Source organism: Fukomys damarensis, unplaced genomic scaffold, assembly GCF_012274545.1.
Source record: "Fukomys damarensis isolate Sample0158 unplaced genomic scaffold, DMR_v1.0_HiC HiC_scaffold_4, whole genome shotgun sequence".
Lineage (NCBI taxonomy): Eukaryota > Metazoa > Chordata > Mammalia > Rodentia > Bathyergidae > Fukomys > Fukomys damarensis.
Window position 1 is genome coordinate 2,724,897 of NW_022900916.1, and position 18,459 is coordinate 2,743,355.

Here is an 18,459-nt window from a genome sequence, read left to right on the forward strand (position 1 = left end):
CCATCCTATTTAATTTCCGTTCAATGTCCCCCACAATGCCTCATGTTCGTTTAGTCTTTTTGTAGAGACTGCCGTGCTTGGTCAGGAATTTCCACAGCAGAACGAGTGGTTATTTCTTCACATTTGTACTGCTTCTGTCCGTATTCCACATTCCGTAGAGGGTGCAAGGCTGTGTCCACACCAAGAGCGCAAAGACAGGGTGATACGCTGTGCAGTGATGAGGCTGCCTGCGAAAACGTGCATACAGGGCAGGGCGGAAGCCTGTGAGCGGGATTGGAAGGCAGAGATTCCTCTTTATAAATTATGAAGGACTGACTATTCAAGGTTAAATATTGCTGAGCATTTTCTATTTGCCACTGTTTCCTAGGAAGGGGCTCGTGATAAAATATCAAATGTTTCGCCTTCGAGCACTTCCATTTGGTTTCTAATTGTTTAGGCTGGAAACGTCTGTGAGCACCGATTCCAATGTTAAGTTCATGGTGGTGAAGCTGGAAATTGACTGGGGGGCACATTCACCGCACTGCTGCACAGTTAAATCGCTACTTTGAGGTTTTATGATCGAAGCTCACACTTCTCCAAACCTTAGGGGTGTGTGTATGTGCGTAACAATATCAAGATTGTACAGGTTTTATCTAAATCTACTAGTTTTCTATTTCCCCGCAATCTATGAAATATTCATGGTTGTTTTCCGCTCGTTAGGAGAGTTGGCATCACAATGTTGGCAGCGCCATATTTTCTATAAAATGGAATGGCCAGATGCATCCTGAAAATGTGATTAAATCATTTATAAATTGAGAAGACGTGAAGTCGATTCTCTGAATGATTCCATAGCAAACTACTTTTAGGAAGTGAGAAGTTAATTCATCTAGAAGTGCACGATACACTCCCTGATTCTGCAAATGTCGGCTCCCTTTATCCCTCAAACAAGGGAGGCAGGAGAGAGGAGGCCGGTGGCTGCACAGGGGAAGCGAACGAGATGCGGGCCCTCGGGGCCTTGCCCCCTCCTGCTTGCATTCTTTCATGAGGACAATGGGGAATGTGACAGAGGCTGCCTTAGCAGTCCACTGTTCCAGGCTGCACATGTACCCAAAAAACATCTTTAATCCTCCTCTGTAGGCTGGAGTGATCATCCCAGCATTCCTTCACAGGGCTTCCCGGGGTTAAACGTGTGAGCACATTAGTAATATGCCTGATTCCCACATGGTCCTAAATTTGTAATGCTCAGGGGCAGAGGGAGGTATTTCCCTATAACATTCACCAGTGACAAACTATGTTTCCATCTATCGTAAACGGAAGGGTGCCGCAGTTCCCCAAATTTAGGTCCAACATTGGATTTGAAAATAGAATTTTTGCTGATGCATTGAAAGGGGCAGATGAGTTAACGCTGCATTGCGCTCTATTAAATCCACCAGAAGTGGGTTTTTGTTTGGTTGGTTGGTTGGTTTTGGTTTTGGGTGGGTTTTTCTTGTTTGTTTTGTTTTGTTTTGTTTTGTTTCGGGGATGGAACTTGGGACCTTGAGATCTTGCGCTTGCAAGGCAGGCAGGTGGTGGCACCACTGAGCTAAATCCCGGGCTGGGAATGTTATTAGAGACAGAAAAGGGCTGCAGGAACACAGAAAGGAAAGTGTGCCAACCTGGAGGCAGAGATGGAGAGATGGCTCTGGAGCCCAGGAATGACACCAAGTCTTGGGTGTTGTCCGTGGAAGCCAGGAGAGTCACAGAACCGTTTTTCTCTCACAGCCTGTCAGCAGGAACCTGCCTCACCAGCTGCTGTCTGTGGGTCTGTGGCCTCCTGAATTGTAGACGATTTCCATTCTTACAAGCCAGCCAGTGTGTGGAAGTATGTTACGGAAATGTCCAAGAAACTGATAGAATACCCTCTGTCATTCGCTATGTAGAACAAAGCTGTGAAGTGAGTTTGGTTACCAGGGTTTTGCCTTCATTCGGTGATGGAGAAATTGGAGGCGTACAGGTACAACATCAAGCCTTGACACCTCCACGTGCTCTTCTTAAGGCCTGCAAAGAGGGAGTTCAGCGTTAAGAATCAGCTTCAAAGCAGTCAAAGTCTCCGTGAAACCCTGAGCTCCTCAGCCTGAGCCTCATAACCCTGCTGGCTCCGGACGCCAGTCCCATTCCGGGAGTTGCTCCGGCGGATCTCCGCCCATGGAGAGAAAGTCCCAAGGAACCTAAACAGAAACACACTGATATTTTTTAAACTATTACTTTAAAAAGTGGAAGCTTTTGATAAGAAATTTTCTTGAGTCACATGTGATAAGCCTCAATTAAGAAATAAGCAACACATTGATTATTTAAACTATTATTTTGTTCTTGCTATTGAAGCACCAAACGTACTTCTGTAAGTTCAAAAAACAGAAAAAATTTCATCAAAATCAGTACTCAGAAGGGCCTAGGTGTACCATCTCCCCCAATAGAGATATGAAAATGAACTACAAAAGTGATTCTGGATTACAAATACGAATCCAAAGCTAAACATACCATCTATTATTTCTTCTAGCATTTTGTATCTTTTCATAAATGCAAAGGTTAAAAAATTCAGATCTTTTTACAAATACAATTTAACACCCCTCATATCCTGAGTACTGCATATGACTTTTCAATTAAGAAAAGTCTAAAACTAAATCCTACAGTGGATTTAATTAGCAAGATTTCTGAGTGGTTATTGCATTTAATGGGAAATTAGTGTTGTAGAATTGAAGCACACTGAAATTATGTCAATTAAGTTTTCATCTCAATTATAGCATGCTAAAAGAGGGAATTCAGAATCACTTGGAGAGCTGTATCTTAATAATGGGGACTTGAATTTATTCTAGAAATCACTCGATGTCATTTCGTGGGTTACAACTGCTCAGCGATTGCATTCCGTCTCTTATTCAATAAATAATCCAACTGCTTGCGTGACCATAACATCTTTTGATAACTATATGAAGAAAATTCTTGAATAACGATTTTACTACCAAATTATGACTTGGAATTATTTAAGTAAATAACTAGAATGAATAACTCACATGGGACTCTTCATCATCACTGCTACATTTCAGAAAATTTTCTTGTATACACATCAGTCCTAAATAGAGGAAAACAGCAGAGGATGAGCTGCGGGAGCTGCCCCACTAAGTAACCAAAACAAGATGCACCGTGAAGAAGCCTTAGGTTATAACATATGCCCTATCAGAACTTCAATAGAAAGTCCACATTTTAAATACATTGTGATCTTTTCATCTCACAATTCTAGGTTGAGTTGTGTACACACAGGGGGCTGTCACCATGTGAAATCTTCCCTGAAGCAGGGAGAGATCTGGGCTCGTGGACCAGAGGGGCAGAGCCCACCATGAGGTCCCAGGGAGCACCCACTTGAGCAAGGCCCTGGGGGACCCAGAAGCACACAGACTTCAAGAAACAAGCCCAGTCTCCATGGAAGAGCTGTTGTGTTGTTTCCACCAGAGTGAAAGACAGTAGCTCCCAAAGCCTAATCTCAATAATATGACATTCAAAGATTAGGAATTTACTTTTTCTTTTGGTACCAGGGATCGAACTCAGAACCTTGTGCTTGTGAGGCAGATGGCAGAACCACTGAGCTAAATCCCTGGCCCTGGAATTTAGACTAATCCTTCATGGGCAGGAGACTCTGCCTGATCTACCCGATGAGGCCTTCTTTTCTACTCACAGAAAATCTTTGACTAAGAACTTTAAACCGGGAGCTGATCTGCTGAATTTAACTCAGTAGCTGGTTCGAATGGGCTGGGATTTTGCCTGTGACAGCTCAACTGATGAACTCACCCATAGTTCAAGATGAATGAATTATGAGAGACAGAATATGAACATCACTGTCTGTATCTGAGATGGTGGCACCTAGTGATTTCAATTTAAATGCATGCATTCAGCTTCTCCAGTCTAGTACTTGATGCATTTTGGTAAAATAGAGTAAGAAAAACAGATCTCACAAACATGTTTTAGGAGACATACATTCCTTTCTATTACATACAGCAACCTATCTGTTAACAGCTGCCAGAGTAGTTAGCTCTTTTATCGTTTTAGCATATTTTAATATAATATTGCAAAAATTACGGAAAAGTCTAAAAGTAATGTGGTGTTTATATGACCTTCTCCATCAATATACGATGGAGAGAGGATCTTGTGGAATCTGCTGGTCTTCTGGAGGCCTTAATGTCCTGGACCACTCGAGGTAGGAACTGTAAAGGGAATTAGTCTGGCACGGGGTGGCTCACTGGGAAGCCGCCATCCCACGACTGCTGGGCACTTTGCAGAGGGGAAGGCCCCGGCCTGGCCTTTGCACTCACAGGACAGCACTGGCTTACACACCGTCAGCGGACTTCCAGTCAGTCCTCTGCTCCTGCACCCTGAGCTCGCCTCCCCACCACCTGCCATGGGACCCTGCATCACCAAGAGGCCCAGCAGTACCTCAGTGTCCCTGCGGCCAGGGTCCTCCCCTGTTCTGTGCCTAGACCCACAGAGAGTTCCTCCTTTCTCCTTAGTTCTGATGTAAGAACCCAACAGCTCATTCTAGCTCTACCTACACTGATGAGATTTGCTGCTCCATTAGAGAAGCTCTCCCTGCCCTAAAGACAAAACCTCATCCTTAGCAACAGCAAAAGGGTTGCTTTCTGCTGAAGAACTGGAAAAGCAACCAGTAAGAAAATGGCGGAGCTCTGCTCCCTGACGGCATAACCAATTGGCTCCAAGGCAGGGTGGCAGAGGGGCAACAAGAGCCCCTAATAGCGTCTTTCTGCCCATTTTATCTCATCCAGACCACTGGGCCTAGGGCGGTGCCACGCCAGTTCTCACTGTAGTGACCTAGTAATCACACACCCTTAATTTCAGCATCACACTCCAGATTCAGCCACTTCTGGAAAAGAAAGGCCCACCTCATCCACATGAGGCTTTGGGGGACATCTACACACAGGCCATGATGGTCACCCTTGCTGCGAATGCAGCCCCTTACCCCCACAAGTTCAGTCCTAACTCCTTACTCCGGCAGACGCAAAAACCACAAGTTTCTCCTCCCCGTGCCACATTGCGCTCTGTCTATTTTGGGGACCTATCATTCACCGAAGAAGCCCCCCTTACCCCACGCCAAGCTAGCTCTCTATGAGTCAGAGCTGAAATCTCACTCAGCTTCTCACCACTCAACACCCTCATGCTTTGTCCCCGCGAACCAGGCAGAACTCCAGCCCGTGACCAGCAGCAGGCTTTCTGAGAGGCCGCCAGCAGCGTGCAAGCCCCGCAATGTGGCAGGAGGACTGCTGGAAAAGTCGGGGCTCCCGACCTGCGCTGGGTCCTCTGTCCCGCACAGAACTGCAGCTGCCGGCTTCTGTTTCCGTCGTCCTCCGGGGCGAAGAGTCTTTTAAACCTTCACGGTTCTCCCTCAACAGCAACTCAAATTCTTCTGGTGCCACTGATCCCCTAAAGACATGAAATGGGAGCGAGCAAGTAGTAAACTTTAAAACCTAATTTTATATTTAAAATCGTGTTTAGGAAATGGAAATACAATTTTAACATAGCAATCATATTTAATGAAAAAGTGAGTCATTCTGATTACATTCAGGAACTGAGTTACAAGGCTAATATCTAACGTGACATTGGAATTTCTCCTTAGTATTAAGAAAAGAGAGGACCGGGGATTTAGCTCAGTGATTCTGCCTCCTGCCTCACAAGCACAAGGTCCAGAGTTCGATCCCCAGTACAAAGAAAAGAAAGAAAAAAGAAAAGAAAATAGCAGATGTATGGACTCAGAGAAATAATCATGATTATTGTATAGTTCATCTACATGTAAGTGACTTCTCCCAACTCTATAAATGATTAATGTATGTTCCCAGATGTTGACCAATACCAGTCCAATTTATCAAAATTAACATATTTTTCTATATTAGCAACAACAAATGTGAGATTATGATAACAAAGATGCATTCACAAATTTAAAAACTGTGGAGTGTTTAGGAATCAATCTAACAGAATATACAGTCTTTACACTGTGCACATTAAAGAGGAGCAAAGTTTAGAGAGCTTATACTTACAGTCAGTGAGAATTTGTAGAGTGTTTAGAAAAATCATGGATAGATATTCAGTGACATAGTGCTCCTGCCTGAGATGGGGGGGCTGGGCTAAAAAATTGGGTAAAGAAAAATACTTTTCAAAATCTCAGTGACTTAAGCCAATAGATTATTTTCATACACACTACGTGTCACCATTTTCTGGGTATTGTCAAAGTGGTGAGAAGGTGGGATCAGTCACTGGAAGTGAAGGAGAGGATTTTGAGGGGGACTCATGGCAATGTACGGTAGAGAATAGTAAATTTTTTATTTATTGCATTAAAACTAAGTCACCGCCCAGAGTACAGTGCATTTTACATAGATGCAGTGAATCGTGTGCAGTGATTATTCTCATGGAACACTGAGATAAAACAATGGATAGGAATTTGCCTCACATATTGATTGAAAACTGATGCAAAAGTAAAAGTTTCTGCTCAAATAGTCTTCACTATGCTTTCGTATTAGATGAGGACAATGGGGCTCAAGGACCAATGGGTGACTTCGCCTGCAGTTCTCGGCTCACTGCCTGCTCTGGAGATGCAGGCCACTATCGGATTCTTATCGTTAGGTTTCTATTTCTGTTAGTTTTGTTGTGTTGTCCTCAGATAAGAGGACAGAGGCCTGAGGGACCCAGCCAGACTGCGGGGCGATCTTGGAAAAGCGACTGCCTCTGGAACCGCAACCTACAAACGTCACCCCGGGGTCAAAGCCCACAGCACAGGAGAGGCTTACAGCAGCAGAACGTAATCATACACATGAGAAGCTGTTTCAGGGCTATAGTTAGAACTGCCAGCTGCAAAAATCTAAGTAGACAAGGACAGAAAACCTGTGAAGGTGCTGTGAGCTTGGTTGTTTATATTTATCACCTTCCTCTGCCTCCCTTTGCCCCTGTGCCCTCCTCGTGATTATGGCCTGCAGCTGCCTGTATCTGCCTTAAATATCAGTAGAATTTTACCTGTCAGTAAAATGGAGCTCCTTCAATGTTTAAACATCAATGTTGAAGGGCTGGGGATTTAGCTCAGTAGCACCGAGCCTACCCTGCAAGTACAAGTTCTAATCCCTGGTACAAAAAAAAAAAAATCAATGTTGACTGAAAATTTTGGAATGAGATCTTTGTCACCAAAAAAAGCCAGAAGAAATCTAGGCACAGGTTAACAAAAAGTAGGGAAGTTTTCTAGAAACAAAACTTTCTTCTATTTTAAAGGAAGTTAATGCTCTAATTTTTTTAAACTACTATAATGTCCACTAAAATTGAGTGTCTATAAAATTATTACAGAAGATCTACTTGTAAGCAATATCCCGACTATTTTAATACATAGAAAAAGCTACAACATTAAATTTTAAAATGAGGCACAACTTTTGCTAAAAATTACTCTGCTGCAGCAAAATATTTAATTCAGCAGAGGACTTACTTTCTTACATGTATTAGAATTGACAAGGAAGAAACACTTGCATGCTGCACATTTCTGCAGCTGTTTCAAAATACTGAGAAATGCAGCTTACTGAGGAAAGGTTCCCTGTGGTTCAGTTTCCGGGTCTTCGGTCCATAGTCCGCTGATTCCATTGCTTCTGGGTCCATGATGAGGCTGACACCGTGGTGGGAGCGGGGGGTACAGTAGAGTTTCGTGGTGATAGGAAACAAAGACAGGAGAGGAGTGGGGACCCAGCTTCCCCTTTACAGCCCAACTAACTCTAAAGATCTAATATCTTTGTCACTGGCTTCCTCTGCTAAAGTTTCTACCATCCCCAGAAGCACGATGAACCTTTGGAGGACAATGAAAATGCAAACTGTAACTTTTACACAACTAAGTGAACTGAAAATGCTGAACCAGGCATTCAATGTATTGAGTCTAAGAAAAAAATTTCCTGTCACTAACAGATCTTTATGAAGAAAATGTATTTGCATAAAAGGTTCTAGAAATCAGACTCAGAAACTAGGCTTACTTCTATTTGCTGGGTTGGGTAAGAGGTATCCCCAGAATCATTTACAGTGTAGGGATTTAAGGAGGAGGACCTGATTTCGCCCCACAAGCAGTCATCCAGATTGTAGCTTTACATTTGAAGTCCTCTACATTATGTGAGGGCCTCGATGTCAAGAGACATTTGGTTAGAAACCAAGTAAGATCTCCAATGCCTCAACAACCCTCTCACATCTAGAGCACAGGAGAACAAAACAAGGAAGATACATCCAGCTCTCTCACCGTGCCTGTCTTTCAATTTATCTGTTGCCATAGTTTCTAATATTGAATTTTAAAGCCAGTATCTACAGTGAAAATTTACAAAACGCATACGTTTTGAAATATTGCAAAGTAAATCTAACTTCTCAAATATTTATCATTTATCCATGACAACAACATAACTTAATCTTCATTAAACAGTCTTCCAAATGGCTTATCGTTCCCAATTTGAAAAGTTTAAGTTGTGCTCTTTAATTTTAGTTTCACTCAGTATTCCAAGATGTACTTTCATTCACTTAATGTTGGTTTCTTCTTTGGGAATGACTTCAAACCACAAAATCTGATTAAGTTTAAATACATCTCGATGTATTTTGGCAAATGATAATGTTTCTTTTTATAGTCTGGTTTCTTTTCCCTGAAAATATGCCATGATAAATGAAATGACACAGTAACATTAAATACAAAAGTTGTGGCTCTTCAAGTACTGAAACCTATGCTCCAAACGCAGACTTACGAGGAAGAATTATATTCGCATCACGTCACTTCACGATGCTGTAAGAGAATATCAAGCAGCTCACAGAGAGCAGACATCCACTTCTCCAGTCCAGATGCTGGGCAGTGCAAGGCCACGGAACCACAACCCATCTCTGTTTCAGGGTGGCACCCTGCCCACAGGCCGGAGGAGAGTCCGGCTCCTGCAGGCGGCTGGAGGCATTGGTGCCTGAGGGTGCCTGCAGGACCCCAGCACCTCTCCTTGGCCACTGTCACTGTGGGAGTTAGCTTCCTAACATGGATTTGAGGGCCACCTCCAGACCACAGCAGCCACTGTTGTTGGTCCCAATTATCCATTTTCTATGTGCAAACTCTTCCCATTATCTTACTGTATATGAGATAATTCCCTGAAGATAGCAGAGGGTATTACCTGCTTATTAAATGAAATCTATGACACCATTAAAATAACGTCTAATAATATAAATTGATTATTGGTTAAGTAACACATTTACTTGAGGTTAACTTCCATGATAAAAATGTATCAGTGACAAATCTACTGACCTATTGTCTTTTGCTAAATTCTAATGTAATATGTGACTTTACACTGTTAGGAGGAATAATATTAGTGTTACATCTACATGTGGCTTGGGAATTTCACCCTAATCTCTCTTTCTGGCCAGAGTGCTAATGTGTGGAACTGATTCCTTTCTAATGAAGTTCTGTGGAAGACTGACGTCTAAAGACCTCTAGGATATATTGTTAAGGGGAAAGGGAATCATGTTCCAGACTGAATGTATCTGTGATCCTTACTTCCAAGATGACAGAAAAGAAAATAGGAAAAAATAGAACTCAAGGAGGGATGGAGGGAGGCAGGGAGGGAGGCTGATTGCACTGGGGCCGCAGCCCGGTGAAGGCTGTTGGCTGTGGAATGGAGCCCAGCAGAAGTCATCCCTGGACAGAGCAAAGCATGGGACATTTCTGCCTCCTGGACACACATGCCTGAGAAGCCGGAAGCAGCCCCAGCAGAGCAGGCAGGAGTCCGTCCCAGGAGGGAGGCTCCCAGTCTGCCTCTGGGTGCTGCCCCATGCTCCCCCGGACCCCGGCCAGGAGCTAAGACCTTGTCCTACAGAAAAGGCCTGAGAGGAATTATACTCACCACACTCCTTGTAAATCAGAGGGAAATAACAATACATATTTTAATGCTCAGACCCAAAATAGGTAAAGATTTCAGAATGGTAGATAAAAATTAACAGGAAAAAGTATGGGTCTGAGTGAGGTAGGTTAGTGGGGGTGGGTTCTTTGTCGCTTCTTTCACAGCTTACTCTTTCGGAAGTATTTATTACTATAGTACTTTTTGAGTACACATTACCTAGTAAAAATTGTGCTTACTTTCTGTAAACTCTTATTCAAACATATCACCTCTTCACAGGTAAACCATTTACCAGATAACAACTATAAAATGATCACCCTTAAGGAAAGCATGAAACGGTGTAGGGAAATAGCTTCTAAGCCTTGGATTTTTATCTTTCCACCATCTAAAATGCTCTACTAAGGAGCTTGTTTTAGTCACATTGTGCCTAGCCTTCTATATGCAATGTTACTGGAAGTGAGATTTTCCATGGGACATTAATTTGTAAACTTTTAGGTTGAAAGGTGAAAACAAAGCGCAGCACTGGCTCACAAACTGGGGACCTTTTCTCAGCAAAGGCCAGGTGCAGCAGGCTCTGAAAACAGAAAGGCAGCGTTTACTTTAAACAATGACTCACCCCTCCCTGTGTGTGTCAGCTCTCTGAGTAATTTACCAGGCTGAAACTGTGGAATCCAAGACGAAGTGGAGGGACCCCCACCCCCCTAGAGTGGTTACTCTTACCCCCAATCACAAAAGGAAGATTTAAAAACCTAAATCTAATATATACAGCTATTGCTGTAATAAACCCAAATAACTACCTCCCGCTGCTTTAATGAAGAGATCCTGTAGTGAATTTATGCTTTCTGATTGAACTGGACTATGATACAAAAGCAAACAAAAATTCAAAGAGAAACAGAAAAATGAAAGTGAAGTATAAACATTTCTAAATGCTAATCATCAAACTCTGAAAATGAAGCCCATCAATTGTGTCTCCTTATGTAATTCTGAGTGGCCATAGATAGTATTAAAAAGCATATTGAAATTTTGAACACAATACTTGCCCCTACAGTCCAGTTCTAAAATCTAACAAGTTATGCAGTGAAAATGAACTGTTCATCAATTCTTGAACATTTATATGCTCATGTGCTTCTAAGTTTTAAACCATAGAAGGGCTAGTGATTTAGATCTTTACTCTTAACATTTCTAAACTGAGAATCACTCAACCATAAAATGTTATTTTATGTCTGGAATGAATTTTGCACTGGTGACACCTTGTACACCAACTGGCATGACCCTGGGGACAGACAAAGACTGGGGTAGTCTGAGGCTTTGTTCCCGGGGGAGTTTCCTATTCACTTACAAGGTCTTCTGCAACAACTGCAGAGGACTCCGTTACTTCACACCCCTCCCTGAGATTTTGTGCCTGTGCATGATTTATCTGGCATCTTTAAATTTTGCCTATTTTTAACTTGCCTCTCATCACCTTTTACCTAACTTTATCTTCAGCCATTCTCAGAGGCTTCCCCACAGATTGCTTTCATTCTACACAATTATGTCCATGCTTTGAGTAGAGAATAAGACTATTTCTGTAAAAATGAAGCCAATGGTACATGTCGAAAATTCCAGAACTGGGGAGGCTGAGGCAGGAGGATGGCTGTGAGATCAGGGATTGAAATCGGGACCTTGCATTTGTGAAGCAGGCAATGGCACCACTGAGCTAAATAAATGCCCAGCAAAAATTCTCATTTTGGCTGGACACTTAATTTCCTAGCTAAAAGACCATACTTTTCATCCTGTATTATAGTGCTTAGGAATGCAGATCAATTGATATAGAGATACCAGAAAAAAACTCCTTGAAAGGATCAAGTCATGCCCTTCTTCAGATCCTACATCCCACTGCCTGGAACTTGCGTGAAAGGGTTAGAGTCCAGCAGCTCTTTTGTGTAATACTGTCTTGTTTTCTGCCCGATCTAGTTAAATCTGATACTCTGACCCCACATTCTTCCACAAGGCTTCACTCACTCTGTGAGTACTTCACTCACTCTGTGGTTTTCCAGTGTTAGTGACACCTACACTTTCCACTTGTGGAGGTTTTTAGTAAATCAAATCTAATCTTAATATCATTTCAAAAATGAAGTAAATAGCATTTGAACCCAAAGGAATAAATGACGTAGGTCTTAAAGGAGTTAGCTTTATGAAATGCTTGCAATGTTCCTTCCAAACACATTAAAACTTTTTCATAAATAAATGCATTCATAATTTGGAGGAAATCTTGTACTAAACAATGTGCTTCTTAGGGAACGTGCACTACATTTTGCTATTTGACCAAACATCTGACACGGTGCTCAAGGTGCATCTGATAAAAAGATTTTGGCATATAAGCAAATTCCACACCAAAAAAGAAAATACTGTTGTTTTTCCTTTCTTAGGGTCATGTGAAAATGTTTAAAAGATTCTATCCTGGGGAGGGCAATAACTAAACTGAGAATTTGGTCCTTGGGTGTTGCCCCATGGAGTCCCGTGGAAAAGGGTCCCCCACCCCGGAAACTCCCGCCTCTTCTCCCAGGTGCCCAGAGCCTCGCCCCAGACCCCGCTGGACTTTACCCTCGCAGCCACAGCTCAGCTCAGATCACATCAGATCAGGCACCCTTCCGCTTGTGATCGGCCGGGGCTCCGTGTCCGCCTGACCTCCCTCCTGGCCAGCTCGGGCTCCTCTGTGCTGTCTGACCTCCGGGAGGAGGACATCGCCCTGGGTGTGCTTGAAGGTCCTGCCAAGGTCATCCTGGTCCCCTCCTCTGCCTGGCCATCCCTGCCGTAGAGCTCACACCGGGGACGGAGCCGCCTCCTTGTGCTGTGGCTCTGTTCTCCCCGGAGGACCTGGGCCTGCAGAGAACCCAGAATCCCCAGAAGAATTCCGAAAATACTGATGCAAAGGGGATTTCAGACATGTTACAGCCTCCACTCAGCTCTAAAACACTGAGCTGAGCTTGTGCTGTGAACTGAAATATCTCAGGAACCTGGTTCTCAACCTTCTGGGCCCTCCACAGAAAATTTCCAAATCAAACAAGATTCCTCCACTGGCTGCTACTCCATCAATCTTGCCCAAAATCCATATAGTAAGAGCAAAGACGACAAGTTTTAAGAGAAATTGTGCACTTCTTCCCATGTGCAGGAGGCCGGGCCCTGCCAGAGCACCTGGTCCCGAGGGGCTTCACGCTTCTCCCTGCCCCTGCCGTAAGGTCTCGGTGAGGTGCACTTCTGAGGTCCTGAGCCTCGTGGGTTCCTGGCCTGTGTGTCTGAACAGCTGTGGTCCTCGGTTTGGAGGAAGCCTGCTCGCACAGCCCACTGAGTGCTCACCCACAGGCCTGCAGAAGCCTCCTGAGGAGATGCCGGCAGGGGTACAGCATCGGCTGGCCCAGGAAGCCTGCTGCCTCCCTGCTGACACCCACTCAAGGCCGCTGCGTAGGGGCTCCAGCATCCCCTGGCTTCCCGGGAAGAAATAAAAGCTTTTGTGAGGGTTAAAAAAAAAATACTGCATTGACTTTCAGTGCCAACAACATAATGCGCTTCCATCATTTATGATGAGAACTCTGAAAAATGCCGCCTCGGGTGACTGCAGTGTCATCCTGTGACCCCGTTTTCAAAAACTGGGCTGTTCCAAAGCATGGGGTCACTTCTAAGGGTATTTCATTAACTTAGGAAGAGAGGGCGGGAGAGGCGCGGGGAGGGAGGACAGCCCCAGGGTGAAGTCCCCGGGGCTGGTCCCCCCCCAGCCCGTCTTCGTGTTAGAGAGGGTGGCACAGGCTCAGGTTGTAAGGAGGAGGGGCCACAGCAAGAACGGGGCAGCTCATTCAGAGAGCCCACTGTGTGGGGAGCAGTAGCCTGTCCTGGAGGAGAGCGCCCAGCTGGGCCTGCCCGCCTTTCCTGGTGGTTAATGAACGGGCGGGGCTGCCCCAACCTCCTCCTCAGGCTGTGTCCTCAGCCAGGTGCTTCGCCCTCCCAGTGAGCTTGGGAACAGACTCCCAAGGATTCCTGCCCCAGGCTCCGGGCTAGATCAAAGGGCCAGAGTTTCAAAGGGAACTGAATTCTCCCCAAGGGCCGCGCGGGTCAGTACCTTGTTGCTGCTTCACTCTCTCCTCCCTTTGCTAACTCTCTCCCTGCGCGTTCTGACTGTTCGCCTAGTGCTTTGCCCGGAGCAGCAGGTCCTTTTCTTACTTTCTTTGAAATCTCCCATGGGGGTCAGGGGTAGATCAGAATGGGAAGGGCTTCTATAGCCACTCAAAGCAACATCTGTGAAACGGAAAGCACACTAATCTATACCCTAGCCAACTGCTGACATGCAACCCTGACTGCAGAAAGCAGCGCTACCTACCTCCGAGCTGGCAGGGCTGTTCTGCCGGTACAGGGCCATCCTGTCTGTCAGGTGCCCATAGAACGCGCTGCACAACTTTTCGCTACACAATACACCAGCTCGCAGCCAGTGAGCCCTGCCTGACAGTGCTGAGCTGACGCTACCCCCGGGGTGCCCACGGAGAGGTGCCCTGCCCCTCCGAGGAGACCGTGTCTAGCACAGATTCAGACCGACGCCCGGGTCCCTGGAAGGACAGAGAGGCACAGGCCCGGGCCGCCCTCCTGTGGGATTCCCACGCAGCCGCCCTGATGCTCAGCTGAAGCCACTCGCTCTGTGACAGAGAAGAGAAGGAAGATCTGATCCCGGAGCCGGTAGTCACCGCCTTCTCTTCTTCCCTCTGCATCGCCCTGTCTTGAGGCCGGGAGAGCTCCCCGGGCCTCCAAGAGAAGCAAGCGAGAGACCTGCAGACCCAGAGAGCCCGAGGCGGCTGGGAGGAGAGGCCAGGCTGAAGCAGACACCCGGATGAACACGGGGCGTGCGGGGCGACACTGAGACTCCTCTGAGAAGGAAGCAGCCGAGAGGGAGGAGGAAGGTTACCTTTATGGGAAAAGCTGGTGACGCCGGCGACGCTGCCCATTGTCGGGCTGCGTGGGTCTCCCGCCCCGGTGGTGGGGATGTGGGGCCTGGCAGTAGCCTTGGGCCTGGCGCTTCCCACCCGCCAATCTCCGTTTGCCAGAGGGGTCCTAGGCTTCCTCTGGGGCTGCCCCGTCCTGCAGTAGCCTGGTGACTTTGAGTAAAAAATGGCCCTCAGGACATGGGGACGCAGCACCAATACCATCTGGAAATGTGTGTTTTTGATGTGTTCTCAGGTAATTTTAATGGTTTGCAAAATGTTCCCGCAGTGCCAAATTCATACTGTGTGGTCACCGATTCACCAGTACATTGAAAAGATGACTATGAAGGATAGGCAGAAATACTAGGAACTTCTTAACCTAACCTTGTTTTAGACAAAAAGTCATCAAACAAAACGTCACTACTTTGTAATCCCAGTTAAAACTACTCCACTTAAAAAGGAATCGGTAGCTTGTAAATTCTCAACATCAGCTGAGCTTCTAGCATGGAAAAACAGCCCAGAAAAGAAAACCCCAGAGAGCAGCTTCCTCCTAACGAATGTGTGCTGGGTTGTGCAGCCTCCTTTAACCCGGAAAGCACAGCAGTCAATGTCAGAGGTAAGAGGATCTCCCAGCTGCTGGTCCTTAATGGGTCTGCATGGGAAGCCGCAGAGTGCATCTAATTCATATTTAATCCCACAGGACAGGGGCAGCCGACAGCCATTTAGTTAAGTGGAAGTGAAACTAAAATTCATTTAGCATCTGAAGCTAATGTGATACTGAAATATGGATCTCAGCTTTTAAATCCTATTTAAATTGCTTGTTACATATCTTTTTGCTATTGCAAAGTAAACTTTGATGGCCAATATAAATTACTAAGCATATATATATATCATATATATATAAATGTTACATATATGTGCATATATATATGTGAGTGTATGTTTTATAGAGAATATTTTAAAAATACTTTTTACTTCAACTACTGTGGTACCATTAAATTTGTAAAATTCAGGTTGATAATGTTGAAAAACAAGTTCAACAACCGGTAAGACTTGTCAGTACATATTCTATGCCATGTCACATGTGAATTCTGACTCTGATAGTCAAAATAAATGCCACTTGATGTAATTTCTACATGGCTTCATTCATTGACAGTTGCCCCGTAAAAAAGTGCTTATTTCTGAGCATATCGCTTTAGAAAGCAATGCTGGACCAGGGATTTAGCTCAGTGGTTCCGCCGCCTGCCTTGCAAGCAAGAGGTCCTGAGTTCGATCCCCTGTACCAAAATAAAAAGAAAGCAATGCTCTTCCATCTGCTGCTCTGTGTGCTCTGGAATGGCTCCTTCTCCATGGCTTTGAAATCCAAACATTTGAGCCCAGCGTGGTCCTCAGGCCAACAGCAGCAGCAGCAAAGAAATGTCATGAATGTCTCTAAGAGATGTGACTGAACATCTGGTCAATATTGCATCCAAGTGCCGTCCAGAAAGGCGGGCTGGTGAAAAGTTTGAAGTTCCCTCATTCACGTTACCTGCTGGATATGTCCCCCTGGGACTTCTCCTCTGCCTCAAAGCCAAAATGACTGTGATAGATGAGCATTCAGAGTCAGTCCAGGACATGGAGGCAGCCAGCACACACAGCTGACGACACTGGGAAAGAGGACTCCAGAGCTGCTGTAGCAAGTGGCGAGAATAATAGGAGAAAGGTGTCAAAAGCAAGGAGGAGGTCTGGGGTGGATTCGTGGCAGTGTCTCTAACACAGTCCCTTTTGAAACTTAAACGTTTCCTGTGTCTTTGAATCACACCTTGGATGTTAATTTGTATCTTTTCTTTGAACTGTACATGCTAGATGGCCACAAGTATGTGGCAAGGGCACAGCTGGCCACATATCCATTAACTTTGCGCCTACGAGCTGTGCGTTAAACTCCCTGCTGATACGGCAGCCTCACTAAGTGTTTACCGGGGCTGTTGCCCAGCAGATGTCTGTCCTAACCTCCCTGACAGCTGGTGGTGAACTAATCTTTGCCTCGGGATGATGACTATGAAATGCAACTGTTTTTACTATTTTGTATATCCTAGCTATTACTGAAGACTAATACTTTTCATAGATTTATTAGCTGTTCAATAATTTACCAAGGTTAGATTTTCTTTTGTGGTTCTCATTTTTTGTAGATTTTTATTGCAGTCGTTAAGCTTTTATAATTGTGTGTGTTGAGTATAACTTCTTAAAGGGTGTTGCTTTCCTTTTTATCATTTGAACACTGTCTTTTGTTATAGTAAATTTTAAAATCATTTTAACCAAAGCCTACAAAAAGAAAAGAAATATGCAAGTAATAAGCGTAAATGGATTATTTCTATGTTCTAGACACATTCATGTAGCAATCATCAGCTCAAGAGATCAAAATTATGTCAACCAGAAAAGAACATTTTCACACGTGTTGCCCACCATTTAAATGGTTTTTTTCTTTTGGATGTTAAGAAAGTCCTCCCTAACTTCCTTTAGAAAAGGTTTCTATATTTCTTCTGAAAGTTATAAAGTTTTAATTTGTATCTGTAATTTTACATTTTTTAACCTACCTGGAATTCGTGTACGGCATGTGACAGTGATTATTTTCCCCATCTGAACCATCAATTGTTTTAATACTAATGTATGATTTTCCACTGATTTGGCATGCTACCTCTGCTGTATTCAACTTCCTCACTTCATGAATTTATTTCTAAATTTCCTATTCGCTTTCATTTATTTCTAGTATTTTAATCATTGTAACACTTTGAGGAGCCTTCTCTCTGGCATGGTGTCCTCTGACTGTATTAGTTACTAAAAGATCTTGTTTTTGTCTTTATTATTACATGCACAGTTAAGCATGACTTGCCAGTGTCTATGAAAACTCCCATTCAATACTTACAGTCGGGTATCTGGAGTGACATATTCTCTCGTCGAGTGCTCCACCTGGAATCCGGCAGCCTCTGTGCGGATCTTTGCACTGTCAGAGCCCCCCCAAGCTGACATTATGCCAGGGATGCTGTGGTTTGTGGCTCTGATGGAAATAGCTTCTTGAAAGCTGAGACCTAAGGGCGGAGGCCAGAAGCCCATTCAGACTTTTTTCTTTTTCCTTTTTCTTTTGCCCTTTTACAATTTTTCCTCTAGTCTCTCAGTACTGAGCCTCTCTGACAGGACTAAAAACAGTAGAAAGAAATGTTACCGGGGCACTTCTCAGCGAGGAGCTCCAGGCATTTCTGCCTCACACCAGAGAAGAGGTTCAGCGGGTGACGGGCAGAGCCCTGAGTCAGGTGGGCTGGCCCTGGCAAGGGCGAAGTCCGATAGGAAACCTTGGTGCTCAGACGCAGAAAGAAGCGAATCTGCCCCTTCCTCACCTCAGCAGTGAGACACAACACCGAGCCCTGCCGCTGGGTGCTGACCCTTTGTGGGCCGAGGGTGGACGGATGAGGCAGTGCTGGGTGCCCTGGCTGAGTCAGGGCTCAGTTCCAGCCCTGCTCTGGGCAGGAGGCTGAGCGGTGACTTCCTCCCAGCACAGTCCAGGCCCAGGGAGGACAGTGGGGACCCCCACCTGGCAGCTCTGCCACCCCCTGGGTCTCCTCAGTGGAGGTGGTCTGGAGACACAGTTTCCTAGC

At 44.9% G+C, this 18,459-nt stretch overlaps 1 long non-coding RNA gene across 1 annotated transcript; it reads right to left on the reverse strand.

Moving 5' to 3' along the window:
* Window positions 1–1,549: 1,549 nt before the first annotated feature.
* On the reverse strand, window positions 1,550–7,861 carry LOC117283366. The gene is made up of 4 exons (XR_004514325.1): window positions 7,572–7,861; window positions 5,306–5,442; window positions 3,027–3,085; window positions 1,550–2,016 (listed from the first exon to the last, which is right to left on the reverse strand). It is a non-coding gene; the product is annotated as an uncharacterized LOC117283366 (long non-coding RNA).
* Window positions 7,862–18,459: the final 10,598 nt, after the last annotated feature.